This window comes from Phyllostomus hastatus, unplaced genomic scaffold (assembly GCF_019186645.2).
Source record: "Phyllostomus hastatus isolate PE091 unplaced genomic scaffold, TTU_PhHast_1.1 phas_scaffold_78, whole genome shotgun sequence".
Classification (NCBI taxonomy): domain Eukaryota; kingdom Metazoa; phylum Chordata; class Mammalia; order Chiroptera; family Phyllostomidae; genus Phyllostomus; species Phyllostomus hastatus.
Window position 1 is genome coordinate 108,075,176 of NW_025334041.1, and position 14,771 is coordinate 108,089,946.

At 53.1% G+C, this 14,771-nt stretch overlaps 1 long non-coding RNA gene across 2 annotated transcripts in view; it reads left to right on the plus strand.

The window, feature by feature from the left end:
• Window positions 1-14,771, plus strand: part of LOC123811924 — a 56,554-nt gene that overhangs the window by 4,116 nt on the left and 37,667 nt on the right. Inside the window, exon 1 of one of the 2 annotated variants that reach the window (XR_006784456.1) lies at window positions 3,327-3,492. The exons of the other annotated variant lie outside the window; for it this stretch is intronic. This is a non-coding gene — a long non-coding RNA (uncharacterized LOC123811924). Of the gene's footprint in view, window positions 1-3,326; window positions 3,493-14,771 lie in introns of those variants that run through there. 2 annotated transcript variants of the gene reach the window in all.

The window sequence follows — 14,771 nt, forward strand, 5'->3', positions numbered from 1 at the left end:
GAGGAGTGGGGCCCTGACGGTCCTTGCTGTGGCTCACTTCTCCAGGCAGCAAGGAGTTACCTGCACTGCCTGCCTGCCAGACGCAGTGCTGGGCCACAAGGTGGTGACTCAGACCCAGGCCCGCCCACCAGCTCTCACAGAGCTCCAGACAGAGGACAGGGCTAACGTCAATGCCTGGGGCCTGAAGTCACTGCAAGGGATAGTGGCTCTAGGCTGCAGTGGTTTCTCCTGAGGGGAGCAGGGGGCAGGCGTGCAGTGAGGAGGAGAAGGGAGAGTCCCAGGATGGTGGGCGGAAATGCATCATTCCTTAACCTCTCTTGGTTTCAGTTTCCTCATCTGAACAGTGGGTACAATTAATGGCACTTTCTCATAGGCTTCCTGTGAGGTGTGAGGGTCAAAGGCAGAAGGATGTAAAGCTCTTACTCCAGGGCCTGGCCAGCAGTAATGCGTAAGTGTTGATGTGTTGGCTGCTGGTTTTATGGTCAAGAGCATAAGGAAGAAGGGCATTTCAGGCAGAACCTTCAACCACATGTACGTGGGGGCAAAACCCCAAAACACGAAAAAAAGAAAAGAAAACAATCTGACCCTGAGCTGAGCAGTCTGCAGACCCTGGGAAGTCGTGGGGAGCACCACGTGTTCGGGGGCAGGCATAGGTGCAGGGAAGGTGTGCAGGGGCCACTCAGTAGTCACCGAGTTCAGCTGAGGGACAGTGAGGCCCAATAGGGAAGACCTTATTGGGAGAGTCCCTGACACTGGGCCACCAGGGCTAATCTCATCTTCCAGGGGTTGAGCTGGGGGCCCAAGGCTCTGTGGGTCTCTGATACTCTTTCTATGAGGCCAGAGTGGGGGCAGGGAGGAGACCTGGAGGGGTTGCAGAGGAGGAACCGGGGGTAAGTAGTGTGTGTGTGTGCATGTGTGTGTGTGTGTGTGTGTGTGTGTGTGTGTGTGAGAGAGAGAGAGAGGGAGAGAGAGAGAGAGAGAATTGTAGGTTGTAGGTCGGGGGCATATACCAAGGGGCAGGGCCTCCAAGTAGCCAGAATTTGTGGCTGTTCTGAGTGGGAGGCTCTTTCCCAGGCTGGGCCGGCTCTGCCCTCCAGTACCAGGAGGTGCTGGATCCTCCGCAAGGAGAGGCCAAGAAGCCACACCCTGCACTGGCTCAGCCCAGCACCGCTCCTTGGCCTGCCTCAGCCCCACACCTGGATGGTTCCATCTCTGGTCAGAGTGTGTCTGGGTGTGAATGGAAGTGTGTGTGTGTGTGTGTGTGTGTGTGTGTGTGTGTGAGAGTGTACATGTGGCCATTCTAGATCCAAGAATGCTCAGGTCCTGCTAAAGGTCAGCAAGGATCGAGGGCCTGGCCCACCTCTGCAGACTCGGGCACCCAGGCTGCTCCTTCCGACCCAGACCCTCTGGGCCATGAAGGTGGTGGGAACAGACAGGCCTCTGACTCAGGCCTGGCAAGGGGGACGGGGCTAGAAGTGCCGGGGCCAGGGAGGGGCCCATGTAGTCTCTGCTGAGTGCAGGCCCCTCACTTAGCCCCGGGCGGGCATTGCTGGGGTTGTCCAAGCTTATTGCGAGCTGGGGCCTGGGGTCAGCAGGCAAGGATCCCTGAGGTGAATATTCAAGGCAGTTGGCTGAGCACAGACAGGTGCAGAAGGTCTTTGGGGATTTGCTGCCTCAGTGTCGCTGCCAGCTCCTGGGAAGGCTGTGGGGCTCCTCTGGCAGGGTGAGCCGTCGGGGGCAGGACCTGCAGCACCCCCCACAGGGCTGCACACACTGGGACACGGTCTCCAGAAATGCAATGGGACTGAGAGAAGCCAGTGGGAAAAACATGCTGGACCCCTCTGAGAGTCCAGAAGAAGCCCTAGTAGACATGTCAGGATGGGGGGGAATGGCACTGTGTGGGGGTCCTGTCTGCCAAGGCCCCTGTCACCAAGAGGGTCAGCCCTGATGTGGCCGGGTCACTCCGGCTTTGTAGCCCTGAGATGCAGCATCTGTGGGACTGTGGGTGGGGTCCCGTGGAAAAATCTCCCCTGAAAGAAGCCACCTTTGAGCTCTCCAGGAATGCCAGCCTGGGTAGAGCCTGGTGGTGGCAGGGGAAGGGGTGGGCTTGGGTTGGGGATGGTGCATTCCAGAGGACTTGGACCCAAACATAAGGGCGCAGCGTTCCCAGGGGCTGATGCCTGGCCATGCAGGAACCAGAAGGGCACAGGGATGTGCCTGACAGTGTGAGGACAAGGCAGGCTGCGTGTGTGTTGGCAGGTGGTGGGGTGGGGTGGGGGACGGACAGACAGACATGGGGCTGAGAACAACCTGAAGTGTCACATGTCTGTGCTCCCAATGTAGCTTGGGCCAAGAAATCTCACTTTTTCTTGTTTAAAAATGTAAGTTTAAATAGTGTAGTGGTTTAAAATGTGGGCTCCAGAGCCATGTAGCCTGGGATTGAATCTGGACTACTCAACCCCCTCCTAGCTGCCATGACTTCCGGTGAATGGCTCCATCCATCTCCGTGTCTCAGTGTGCCTCGCTGTGAAACGGCCATCAGAGTAGTATTGACCTCACAGGGTCACTGCCAGGAGTAGATGGAGTGCTTAGAAATGGGCCCTTCACAGAGTGAACACTACGCAGGTGTGACTGGTCCTGAAGGAGTAAACTCCATGGCGATCAATCTGTCAGTGCTAGGCTCAGGCCCAGGCCAACGCTGAATTCACATGGGGTGTGGCAAAGGCCACCAACGTCAGAACATCCAAAGTCCCTGGACCTGTTGCGTTGGCAGAGGGCCTGCCCTGGCACTCCCCAGTCCTGAAGAAAGCCCTAGAAAAGTGTTTGGGCTTTTTCAGGTATCTGTGGGTGTTTCCCAGGGAGCGGGGGACTGGGACACCCCAGCCTTGGCTGTTCATTCCTTCCATGGCCTGCTGGCCGCCCCTGCTACCGCTGCAGGGCTGGGCTGGGCTGACTAGTCAGCTGTGCATCTTTCCCATGGAAAGTGGAGGGTCAGAGGGTACGGGACTCACTCCGTGGGCCTGTAGTGGTGAGTGTGTGCTTGTGGAGGTTCCACATCCTCCGGTTCATGGGCTGTAGCCTGCTCTGACCAGAACCCCATAGCAACTGGTCCACACCAGCCCATCTGGCACTGATTTTCAGCTGACTTATTTTTCTAATGATTTCATCCAGCTACTCAGTTGGCTAAATCGGTCAACAAACACTTATCTGGCCTTCCTGCACGTCACGCGATTCAACTTTAGGTACACAGAGGTCTCTGTCTTGAATGATAGAACCAGTGCATGAGGTCTGGGATTGAGATGAGAAAGGGGTTCCTGGCCGTGGGAATAGTGTGGACCAAGGTGTACCAGAAGGGGAGAGCCTACATGGGGCGTGAAGTGTGGCTGGAGGGATGAGCAAACTTCTTGAAGGGCAGGAGACAGGGCTGGAAGGTGATACCGGGAAGGGCCCTGTGACTCGGGCTGAAGCTTTCTTTGGAAGGAGCCATTGAAGGTGAGACTTCAAGTACCTGGGGGTGGGGAGGTGTTCCAGACAGCGGCAAGACTGGGGCCTGTGGCTATCCAACGTACCTTTGCAGGTTAATGACAACGTAGTGTCAGAGTATGTCTGAGGGGCCAGGTTGCCCCATACGTTGTAGACCACACAATTGGCTCACTCTGGAGTTGTGCAACGTGTGGCCCTATGGCATCTGGAAGTCTGGTGTCCAGGTGTCAAATATGAGTGACCATCTCTGTGTGTGTGTGTGTGTGTGTGTGTGTGTGTGTGTGTGTGTGTGTGAGGGTGGGGCTGTGATTCGACCAATGGGGGTGTGTGTGTATCTGCCAGAATTCAGGCACTCCCCAGCCATTTGGGGAGGGCTATTTTTAGAGGTGTTAGCCCATAGACAGGGCCCCCACTCCCACCCCATCCTATGCACATCTGATCAAGTGAGAACACCTGGGGGTGATTCCACATCTGGGCTTGTACCTGGGTGGAAGGGGCATCTCCGGGCATCCGACCGAGCAGGTGCTGGCCTCCCTGGGAGGCTGGCCTGGGGAGGAGATGAGGAGTGGGATAGGGGAGAGAGACTGGTGTGGGAGTAGCTGGGTCCTTGGGCCCTTGTGGGGTTTGAGAGCGACTGAGAGGGGGCTGCTCAGGGACCATGTACCCATTTCTGTCTTTCCACTTGCCCATCCCCTCTCCTGTGTCTTTCGGTCCATCTACTAGTCTATCCATGTGTTTATCTGCTTGCTACCTGTCTGTCCCTGGTCCTACCCTCCATTAGCCTACCCCCCTAGGGCACCTCATTCTTGTGTCCTCTGATTTGAGCTGTGATCGTGGGCCTGGCCTTGACCCTCAGTAGTTCCTGGGTCAGAGTACACCTTCCTCATCACTGGTGGTCAAGCCCAGCCAGCCTCCACTTTACTCCATCTGGCTCCTCAGTTGATTCAGTCAGTCCACAAATACTTGTTAGGCCTTACTGTGGGTCACACTGGGTGACTGCAGGTCCTTGTGCAGACATGGTGCTCCCTCACCAGTCCTAGAGTCAAGGATGCTCAGATGCCCTTCCCAACCCTCTTCCCAGGAGGTCCTCCCGTCCCGCACCACACAAGGCTCCTCTCTGCCTGCCCGCCTATGCTGCTCTGCTCCTGCCTCCTCAGGCTCACGCGGGCAGCCGCCTGCAGGCCCCACGGAAGCAGAGCCCAGTGCTCCTAGATAGGGAGGCCTGCCTAAAACTCAGAGCGGGGGCCCGAAACCAGGGGATTTCCTGGGACAAGGCCCAGACAGACCTTCCCCGACTCGGGGCCCCGGCACAGCACTGAGGCTCCCCCAGGAAGGTCTTCCTGAGGAAAGCAGGGATTCTTCCTCCCTCTCACACAACGGCTTCACTCTGCCGCTTCTCTGGACACCGCCCCCCCCCACCCCCGCCTCCCAGGTCCCCTCCTTGGCTTGGCCTTGGTGTGGGAGATCAGCCAGGCCAGAGGAAGCCAGCCTCCTGCTTCAGCCCTTTCCAGGGCCTATAGAACTTGACACGGGCATGGGGATGGGGGTAAGGATGGGGGTAATTAAACACAGAACGGGTGTGTGTTTGTGTGCACATGTGAGTGTGCTTGGACATTCATTTATAGAACAAACATTTTCTGAGCACCAGCTCTGTGCCAGACACCGCTATCGGCATGGAGGGAGCAGCAAACAGAGGACAAACCAACGGGGCGCTGCCCTCGGGGGCCCATGTTCTAGGTGAGGAGACCCAGGAGCTGCTGTGTGTGTGCCAGTGTGTATTGGGGCGGGGGGGGGGTGCGGGTGGTGAGAGGGAGTGTGTGGATCAGGGGCCTAGACGGGGTTGGGCCTAAACAAGGATGTGTGCACATAAACTTAAGTGTGTGTCTTTGTGGGTGTCCATGGCCCCCTAGGGTCTGCGCCAGGCAGCGGGAGTGCGACTGTGCAGGCCCAGAAGGGATGTGTGTGTGCATATCAGCCAGTGTGGGAGGCTGTGTGGCTGCCACACCTGGCTGACTCCCAGGCTGTGGGGCTCTATTTTTAGAAGTGACAGCCTGTAGATCCCCCAACACACCTGCTCAGGTGCTGAGGAGGGCCCAGCCAGCCTGCCTGCCAGAGGAGCAAACCTGTCTCAGCCAGTGCCACCCGCTCTCTGTTACATAGGCCCGCACTTCAAACAGAGCAGCCTCCGGCCTCTAGTTACTCAGGGTGGGCTGTGCCTGGGGCCCCCCGTGAGCCATTGACGGGGAATCCCAGCTCCCATGCCCGCACCTGCGGTCCTAACTCCTCTCTCCCAGGAATGCCCCACCCCCCTCCCTTTGCAGGAGGCCCTGGATGCTGCTAGCCCACTGTGTCCAGCAGGGTCACCCTGAGAGGTGGGCCAGGCGGGGCTGCAGAGGGGAAGAGAAATGGGTCAGAAATGACCTCTCTTACCAAATGGCTGGGCCCCTCCAGTAGCTCCTTCCTGGCTTCAGGTAGCTTCCCTCCTGACTGCAGGTGGGCTGCCCCCAAACAGTCAGAAGCAGGGCTGCCTGTGTGCCGCACCCCCTGCCCCATCCTCCTCATCCTCTCCCCTTTGTGTCCTGTCAATCTCATCTTCCCCCCTTCTCTTCCTTGGTCATCTTTCTAAAGAAGGTTAACAACAATGCGCCCTGAGCTCCAACTACACGGTAGGCTCCGTGCTAAGTTCGTTGCCTCTGAGAACTCATTGAACCCCCACAACAACCCCGTGGCCTGCTGCAGGGAGAATGCCGCGGCTCAGAGTGGTCCCAATCACCCAGGGAGGAGGGTGCAGAGTAAGGGCTCAGCCCAGGTTCAGGCAAGTCCTTGGCTGTGCGTTGCCCTTGGTTCATTCTCCTCTCAGATGCAGTCTTGGTGGGAGCTGGGCTGTGGAAAGGGTGCGCAGAAGGGGGAGGGCATGACAGACACATTTAGGGTCTAGGTAGTGGCCATGGAAGATGTGTTGGGAGATGTGCATCAGGGTGTATACTCCCAGCACCCCTGCTGCCCTTTCCCTGCTCAGTTTCCGATGGGGAGGGAAGGCAGACAGGGAGGAGGGGGAGGTGCTGAATTGCTCACCTTCCAGTCTCAAAACCTTCACACTTGTGACTCAGACCCCCATATGGTCCCTTTCAAGGAATGATCTCTACTTCCCTTTAAAAGAGGGGAGAGTAGGAAAGAGAAAAACACACTTTGGTCTGCTGTCTCACGATGTCATTTGGGAACAGTTTGTCCCCTTTCCTCCCTATCTCTGCCCCCCTCTCCCCACCCCCACCCCAGGCTGTTTCCTGAGACCACAGATAACACCCCCTCCACCCCATCCTTCCCTGCACGGGCCCATTACCCCACTCACTTTCCAAAATCCCAGCGTCCAGCCCTGAGCCACGCGGTGGAGGTAACACATGAGAGGGTTTCTCTCTGAGAGTCGGGGCTGGGAGGAAGCCAGGGGTCCTCGGCTAGCCCCAGATTCAGATCCGACCCCTTCACTGTCTCTGCCTTTTGCTGAGAAGCTCAGTTTGTTCTTGGACCAAAAGCTCCGTGAGGGCAGAGACCTTGTCTGTCTGGTTCAGAGGTTTGCAGGCTTTTGAAATAAAAACCACTGCTGGCCTTTGACCCACTTACTTTTGGAGATGCCCCTCCACCCCCCACCAATTACACAAAATGTACTCGTGTACTCTGATCCCCCATTACATGTAAGGTCACTTTCTAGTAATTTTTAAAAAAAGTTTTCGATAATTAGGATTGTGAGATTACCCAACTGCAATTAATGCATTTAACTTAAAATTGACTCTAATTTCTTTAAAAGCATCATGCATGTTTGGGACTTCTTCAAAATGAGAACATCTAAACCAACAAATTGCTTTCACATGTAATGAAATGTTCACTAGCTCCAGGTTTTCCAGTTAATGAACTTGCCATAAGATTATGCTCGATTGACAATGAGTTACATCGATTTACGTTCAATTTTCCAGTCTTCTAAAAATATTTTAAAGCCAGTACATGCCCCACCCCTCAATACCCCTGGTCTCAAACTTTTTTGCAGGACCTCGAGCATTTCATAGGCCCCAGATCCTTTGCCCCAGACCGGAAGAATAAACAGCCTGGAGCACAGCGGCTCCTACATACTGTTGGAGAGAGGGGTCAGAGAGAAAGAAATGCAATGGTAGGAAACACAAAAACGATGCTAACATTCCTCATAACAAAGACTGCAAATGAAAATGAGATAACTTGTTGTCTTTCAGACTGACAGACACAAAAGGTGGTTTTGGCAAAATTTGGTGCAATATTTTGGAGAGCTGTTAGATGATATCCATCCAATGCAAAGGGCACATTTCCTTTTCCCCAGCAATTAAGCCTCAAGGGATCTAGACTCCCAGAAACGCACAGAGGTGCACGGAGAAAGATCTCCAGGCCATGAAAGACTGGAAACAGATTAGATGTTGACCAACAGAGGAGTGGCATAAACTCGCCTGGACCCCCGCGTGGGAGAGTGTGTGGCCGAGGGAGAAACAAGCGTGTGTATGGAACAAATACTCTGATGCCGTGTTAAGTGAACAAATCAAGGTGCAGAACAGTGTGTACTGCATGATTTCTTCTGAGCAAAAGGACAGTAATATACATGATATACACCAGAAAATGCATAGAAATGGTTGGAGGGAGACCTAGAAACTGGAAAGAATGGCTATCTCTGAAAAAGAAACTGGGAAGATGGAGGCAGAATTACTTTTTTGCTTTTGCTGTGCTTAATTTTAAAAAATCAGTTAAAACAGATGTCTATGGAATAAAATCAGTAAAACGAATGAACGAACAAAGGAATGAATGAACGAATGAATGAATGAATGAGTGAATTCTAAGTGCCACATGGAGGAAGAAATTGCACTGCAGCCTGAAGTCGCCATGGCTCCCACCACTGTCAGTCTAGTTGACTGTGGGAGAAGGGGAGGGAAGGGTGCTGGAGGCCCCTTCAGGAGGGCCTGAAGAATGGAGGAAGCTGGGCATAGGGAAAGGAGAAGTAGGGGAGAGGCTGCGGGTTTGTGTCCTTCTCCACACCTACCGCTGCCCCCAGACCTTCCCTAGAGGGTACATCTATTTCGGGCCTGGGAACTTCCAGCCCCTAGCGTGATGCCTGGCATGTAATCTGTGGCAATAAATAGTTGTTGACTGAATGGATGGAATCAGTCACTGGTTAAGCCAGGCCACAGTGTTAGTCACTTCTGTCCCACCCCCAAACACCGCCTCGCTACCCGACAACAACAAAGGACTCTCCCAGGGCTGCATGTGCGGCTGAGCGGGGGTCTACCGCACCATCCCTGGAGGTGCCATTTTCCTAGACGGCATGTGAGTGATGCCCCCTGCAAGGGGGACAGGACAGGGTGTGCCTGCAAAACACTGCTTCCTCTTCTTTCAGGCTCAGGGGAGCTGGAGCCACACTGAGAGTGAGAGGGATAAGGGGAGGGATCTCCCAGTCCGGACATTGCAGGCTTCCCTTGCTTTTCCCTCCAATTCCTAAGGCCCCGCCCTTCCTTGTTCCTTTCTAACTTGGCCTTGAGGTGGCTTAGCCAAGCCCGACCAATTATTCTGTCCCTCAACTACCGAGTCTGGAACTTGCAGTATGATTTTGGCAAGACCCGGAACCTCTTTGGGTCTCAGTTTCTGGGTCTCAGTTTCTGCATCTAAGACATAAGTAAATGTGTACGGAGCAATTCTTGATGATTCTCCTTGGCTTGAAGGGACTGTGTGGAGACAAAGGTTGAAGGAATGCATCAGGACTGGATGTGGCATTCCCAGAGCGGACAAAGCCCCACATGCCACCCAGTCCGGCCAGGCCTTCTGTGCACTCAGACCCCCAACCCAAAGGAGAGGGCAGCATCCCAGAATGGAAGGAGCCTGTGCCAGGAGCCAGAGCCCTTGTCGAGCCCTGACTCTGATGATACCCGCTGTGCACTGCGGAGCAAGTCAGGGCCCCTGCCCCAGCCGGTCTCTCTGCAGAGCGGGTGCTCGGGTGGGTCAGCCGGTGTCCCGTGCTAGGCTGAGTCTGTGATGGCCTTTTCCTTTTCTCCTTAACGCCTATGATTTTTGTCTTATTCTTTGTTATTACAAACATCACGTATTCTCATGGAAATGCAAACAGTACCAACATAGGTGATGTATTAAGTGAAACCCAACTCTGCTAACTCACTGCCAATTTTTTTATAACTTTAAATTCTGATGTAATTTCAAATTTACTAAAAAGTTACAAGAATGCTATGAAGGCTCTGGTATAGATTTTACTCAGATCTGTCAATTGTTTATGTTTTGTCATTTTTTTTGCTTCATTTCTCTCTCTGTGTGTCGTGGGTGTGAGTGTGAGTGTGAGTGTGAGTGTGTGTGTGTGTGTGTGTGTGTGTGTACAGTTTCTCCCCTAACTCTGTGGGGGTGAGTTGCAGACATACGTACTCCCTTTCACCTCTCAGTGCTTCGGGGCGTATTTCCTAAGAACAGGGACATTCTCTTACAATGTCAGACTTACATAACCCCCACAGTTAACAAAATCAGGAAACTTAGCATTGACACAACACTATTATCTAGTCCACAGTCCAGGTTCAAAGTCTGTTGTGTCGTGACATTTTCATAGGTTTCCGGCAAAAGTAGAAAAATACGAACAGTGGAGAGTTTTCCTTAAAGCCAACATGTCTTTAGCTTCAAGGATTGTGCTTAATTCTAAATCATGTTCCCCTCTGTGGTTTTATTTTACTGATCTTTCAAATGCCCCTTTTTAATGAAATGATGGTGAGATTAGAAAGTGGTTTATTTGTTATCTGCTTTTGATATTTTATTACTTGGCAAAATAAAAGATGGGAGATCCACTGTTAGTCCTTAAATTTCCTTTGCAGGGAGCCCAGATATGGTCCCCCTGGCACTAGTGTTCTCTAATTCCAGGAGAGGCGGATCACCAGAGACTTTCGGGAAGCCTACCTGAGAGCACAGCTGCTCCTGATGCTGGGCGTGGGGGATGGGCTAGGCAGCCATGGGCCCTACCTCCGGGAGCAAATGGCTTCTCCCCCAAAGGAGTGCACCTTTATTCTTCCCGTCACTCTCTAGTATCTGTTTGGAGCATCCCCTACCTCATGAGTCTTGCGAGGAGGCAGAGCCCTCCTCCTACTCTAGAAGCCAGACCTCACTTTCCCAGACTCCTTTGCGGCTGCAGCACAGGCACATAATAGGCCTTAGTCAATCAGACACTGGCCAGGGGCTCTGAATCTTAAGCAGGTGATACAAAGAAGCAGAGGTGGGATGCATGGGACAGAACTGCTGCAGGAGCAGCCGTAGGAAGAGTTTTCAGGGGTAGCAGAGGCTCAGGGCCAGCTGCACTCTTGTCCTCCCTGGCCTGTCCCAGAGGTGTGATTAGGGCTGGGGTTCTGGCTATGGTCCAGTCCTCTCCAGTTCCTGGCCCAGCTCTGCAGCCAGCCCAAGTAGTCCATGAGCCTTCTGCTGCTTGCAACCAAGAACCCTGCCCTATCAACACAGACAAGCCAGTGTCAGGGAAATAAAGAGGACCCAGGGCCTGGAGTATGGATACACCAGGACCTGGTGAGCCGTGATTCTGTGGGGTGGGCTGCCACAGAAGAACCTAGAGTTCTCATCGGGAATGTGGATGGGACACCCAGTCTAAGTGCCGGGTGGGGTGGCCCAGACCGGAAGTGCTGTGGGGGGGGGAGGGATGTGAGAGGAGAGAGCCTGGAGCCTGAGGATGGGGGTGGGAGGAGGGACAGGAGCACAAAAAAAGGACTGGGGGGAGGGTGGCTTTGTGGGAGGAGATAGCCAAGCTGGGTGGCACTGTTCCATCGCCCAATATATTTTTTGACCCTTTTCTTTTTTTAAAGATTTTATTTATTTATTTACAGTCAGAGGGGAAGGGAGGGCGAGAGAGAGGGAGAGAAATATCAATATGTGGTTGCCTCTCATGCGCCCCTGCACCAGGGAACCTGGCCCACAACCCAGGTATGTGCCCTGATTGGGAATCGAACTGGCAACCCCCTGCTTTACAGTCTGGTGCTCAGTCCTCTCGGCCACACCAGCCAGGGCTTTTTGACCCCTTTCTATCTGTCAGGCAGTGTATTGGTTAATAAACAGCCTGGGGATGGACACTGTCATCCTCCTTATCAGGTAAGGAACGGGTGATACAGAGAGCTGGTGTAACTTCCATGAGGTCAGAAGAGAAGACAGGGCCCGGGCCAGACTGTAAACCTGGTTCTCACCCCAATGGCGATGCTCTCAGGAACTGAAACGGATGCTCAGGTGAGGGCCCAACCTCTCTGCCTCGGTCCCTGAGTTTTCACCTACTTCTTGTGAGCACTTTAAGTAAATGTGCTCCCTGTAAGTCCTGTGTGAGGCAGTTTAGTAGGGCAATGGGTTCTGGGGCCTGGCTACCTTTGTAAACACCAAGCCCCCCCACCCCCTCCGCTGCCCCCACCCGTGTAATAGCCGGGTCCAAACGAATGAACCGCAGCACACCCGGCTGGCTGCCTACCCAGTGGCCTTCCTGCCTCCCCCTCCCCTCCCCCCCAGTGGCCACCAGTCCCGGGTCTGTTCCAGGGGTGTGTCCCGCTCCTTCTGCCACCACTCTCAGTGCTGTGGCAGCAGTGCCCCTGCTCGGGGCAGAGTCGGGCAGGGGACGTGGCTCTCTTCTGGCCACTGAACAGTAAGGGACAGTCTCCTGGGGACTTCAGTAAAAAAAATGTTCCTTGATCTTAAAACTGGACACGAGGATGAGTTGTTTCCCGTGTTTTTTTTTTGTTTTGTTTTGTTTTTCAGTTTGCTGCTATGGATACAGTAGTGCGACCGTGTGACGACTGGGGTGGCGGCAGTCTTATTGTTTTGTAAAGATTTTATTTATTTATTCTTAGAGAGAGGGGGAGAGAGGGAGAGAGGGAGAGAGGGAGGGAGGGAGAAAGAGAGAGAGAAACATCAATGTGAGGGAGGAACATCGATCGGCTGTCTCTCGCACGCGCCCCAGCTGGGGACCTGGCCCGAAACCCAGACATGTGCTCCGACAGGGAACTAAACCGGTGACCTTTCACTTTGTGGGATGACACCCAACCAACCGAGCCATGCAGGCCAGGGCCAGCAGCCTTATTGGGACCATGAGGCAAGCTAGCCAAGGACAAGGCCACACGCTGAGAATGGCAGAGAGGAAGGAAAAGAAGAAATAATCTGGGTCCCTGATGATGAGGTTGAGTTGCAGGATTAACCTTTGCCGAAGCTTCCCTACCCCTCATCCGGACTTCTCATTCTGTGAGACCGAACGTTTTCCTTTGTGTCTAAGCCAGTGGAATAGAAGTTCTGCTTCTGGCCGCTGCAAACATTTTTACTGAAGTATGAGCCGTGGTATCAAAAGAATAACAAAGTTCAGTACACTAATACCTGACGGCAAGGACCACTGCCACTGGTTAAATGAGGAAGACCTGGTGCCTTCACCAAAGGAGGCCCTAAGAATTCTGCTCTCCACTGGTTCCGTGGGTGGGTGGGGCGGGGGGAGCACAGCAGCCTGAGGCCCCGCACTCTGCGTCTTGTCCAGGCGTGCAGGAGGGCTCCTGTCAGAACAGAGGTCCACCCCTGGTCAGCCGAACTTCTGACACTCATTTCCTGCAGGGTCAGCAGAGGAAAGTAGCTTTATTTACTGAATCAGGATGGAAAACAGATGTGTAAGCACCCCGCTGGGCCCAGCCTCACCCTGGACAGAGGCCGGGCCTGTTCTCAGCCCTGACCTGCCCGCCAGCACCCTGTTCCTCACATCGAATCCAGATGTGGCTTCTTCCAAGCCCTAATAATAATTTTGATTTGTGGTGGTGAAGTCACCTTTGCCCCCCAGACCAACTCTAAACTCACCGACTCTCCAAAGGGAAGCACAGGAGGTACACTACGAGACGCTGGTGAGGAAGCCCGGGAGGGGCGGAGAGGGCTGTGGACTTGGGAAGCAGACCAATGTGGGTTCAACCACAGCCTGGTCTCATGCTAGCCTCGTGATCTCCACCATTGTATCAGTCAGCAACCGCTGTGTAATAAGCCCCCACACTGCTTGGGGACTCAACAGTGACGCTTTATTTGCTGATGGTTCTAAAGCTTGAGCAGGGCTTGGCGGGTCGGCTCATTTGTTCTGTACACGGTGTTGTGCCTCGTGAGTGAAGTTGCTGGGACTGTGGGGTGTGTGCAGAAGCAGAGGAGATGTGCACAGCGTGTGCCTGCCCTGTTCCTGGCTTCCTGTCCCTAAAGAGCTAGTCCTTTTCCCCTTCAGACCTCCCTTACTCACCAGCAAGCCAAAGGTAGGGAGTGTTGGCAGAATGTGTCTGTGTCAAGAGAAGCTCTTCCCACAAGTGGCCTGAGATAACTTTTGAAAATGGCTCAGTATTCACTAGACCCAGAAAACCCCACAAAGTCATGCAAATCAAGAGGTCCAAATCTTCGTGTTCATTTTAAGAACATCCGTGAAATTGCTCAGGCTATCAAGGGTATGCATGTCTGGAAGCCACCAAATATCTGAAGAACGTCACTTTACGGAAGTGATAGGCACCGCACCATTCCGTCGTGACAATGGCGGAGCTGGGTGGGTGAGCCCTGGCCAAGCAGGGGGCTGGACACATGGTCCATGGTCCAAAAAGAGCGATGAATGTTTGCTCCACACAATATAAAGTGAAGAGAGTGATGCTGACCTGAAGGGTTTGATGTAGATTCTCCGGTCATCGAGCACATCCAGGTGAGCAAAGCTCCCGAGATGCCGTGCAGAGCTCAGAGAGCTCGTGGGCTGGTTACCCCCTAACGAGCTCTCCCTGCTGCACTGAGATGGCCTTTCTGGAAAAGAGCAGGTTGTTCCTAAGCCAGAAGAGGAGCTTTCACAGAAGAAAAAGATATCCCAGAAGAAACAAAAACTTATAGCCAGGAATAAGTTCAGCATAAAATAAATGCAAATAAAAATAAAAGCAGAAAAAAAAAACACCTCAGGAAAAATAAAAAATGAGTTAGTTTTGTGCAGTATTTTGTGCAGTGTTTCAACTGTCCTGGTAAGAATGAAATACATATCCATACATAAGCTCCAAAATAGGAATTGTATAATTTTGGTGATTCCATATATGAGTTAAATGCTCTTATATTTGCATTTAAAACTGGCATTGCATAATATAAAGTCGAACAGTAAAATTCATCCTATTTAAAATTTTTAATTTTTTCTTTACTTAGAACAATGTTGGTAGCAAAGAAAAAAAAAAAACACCACCATGACGTGAGAGTGGCTATGGAAGAAAAGAGAGTTTTGTATG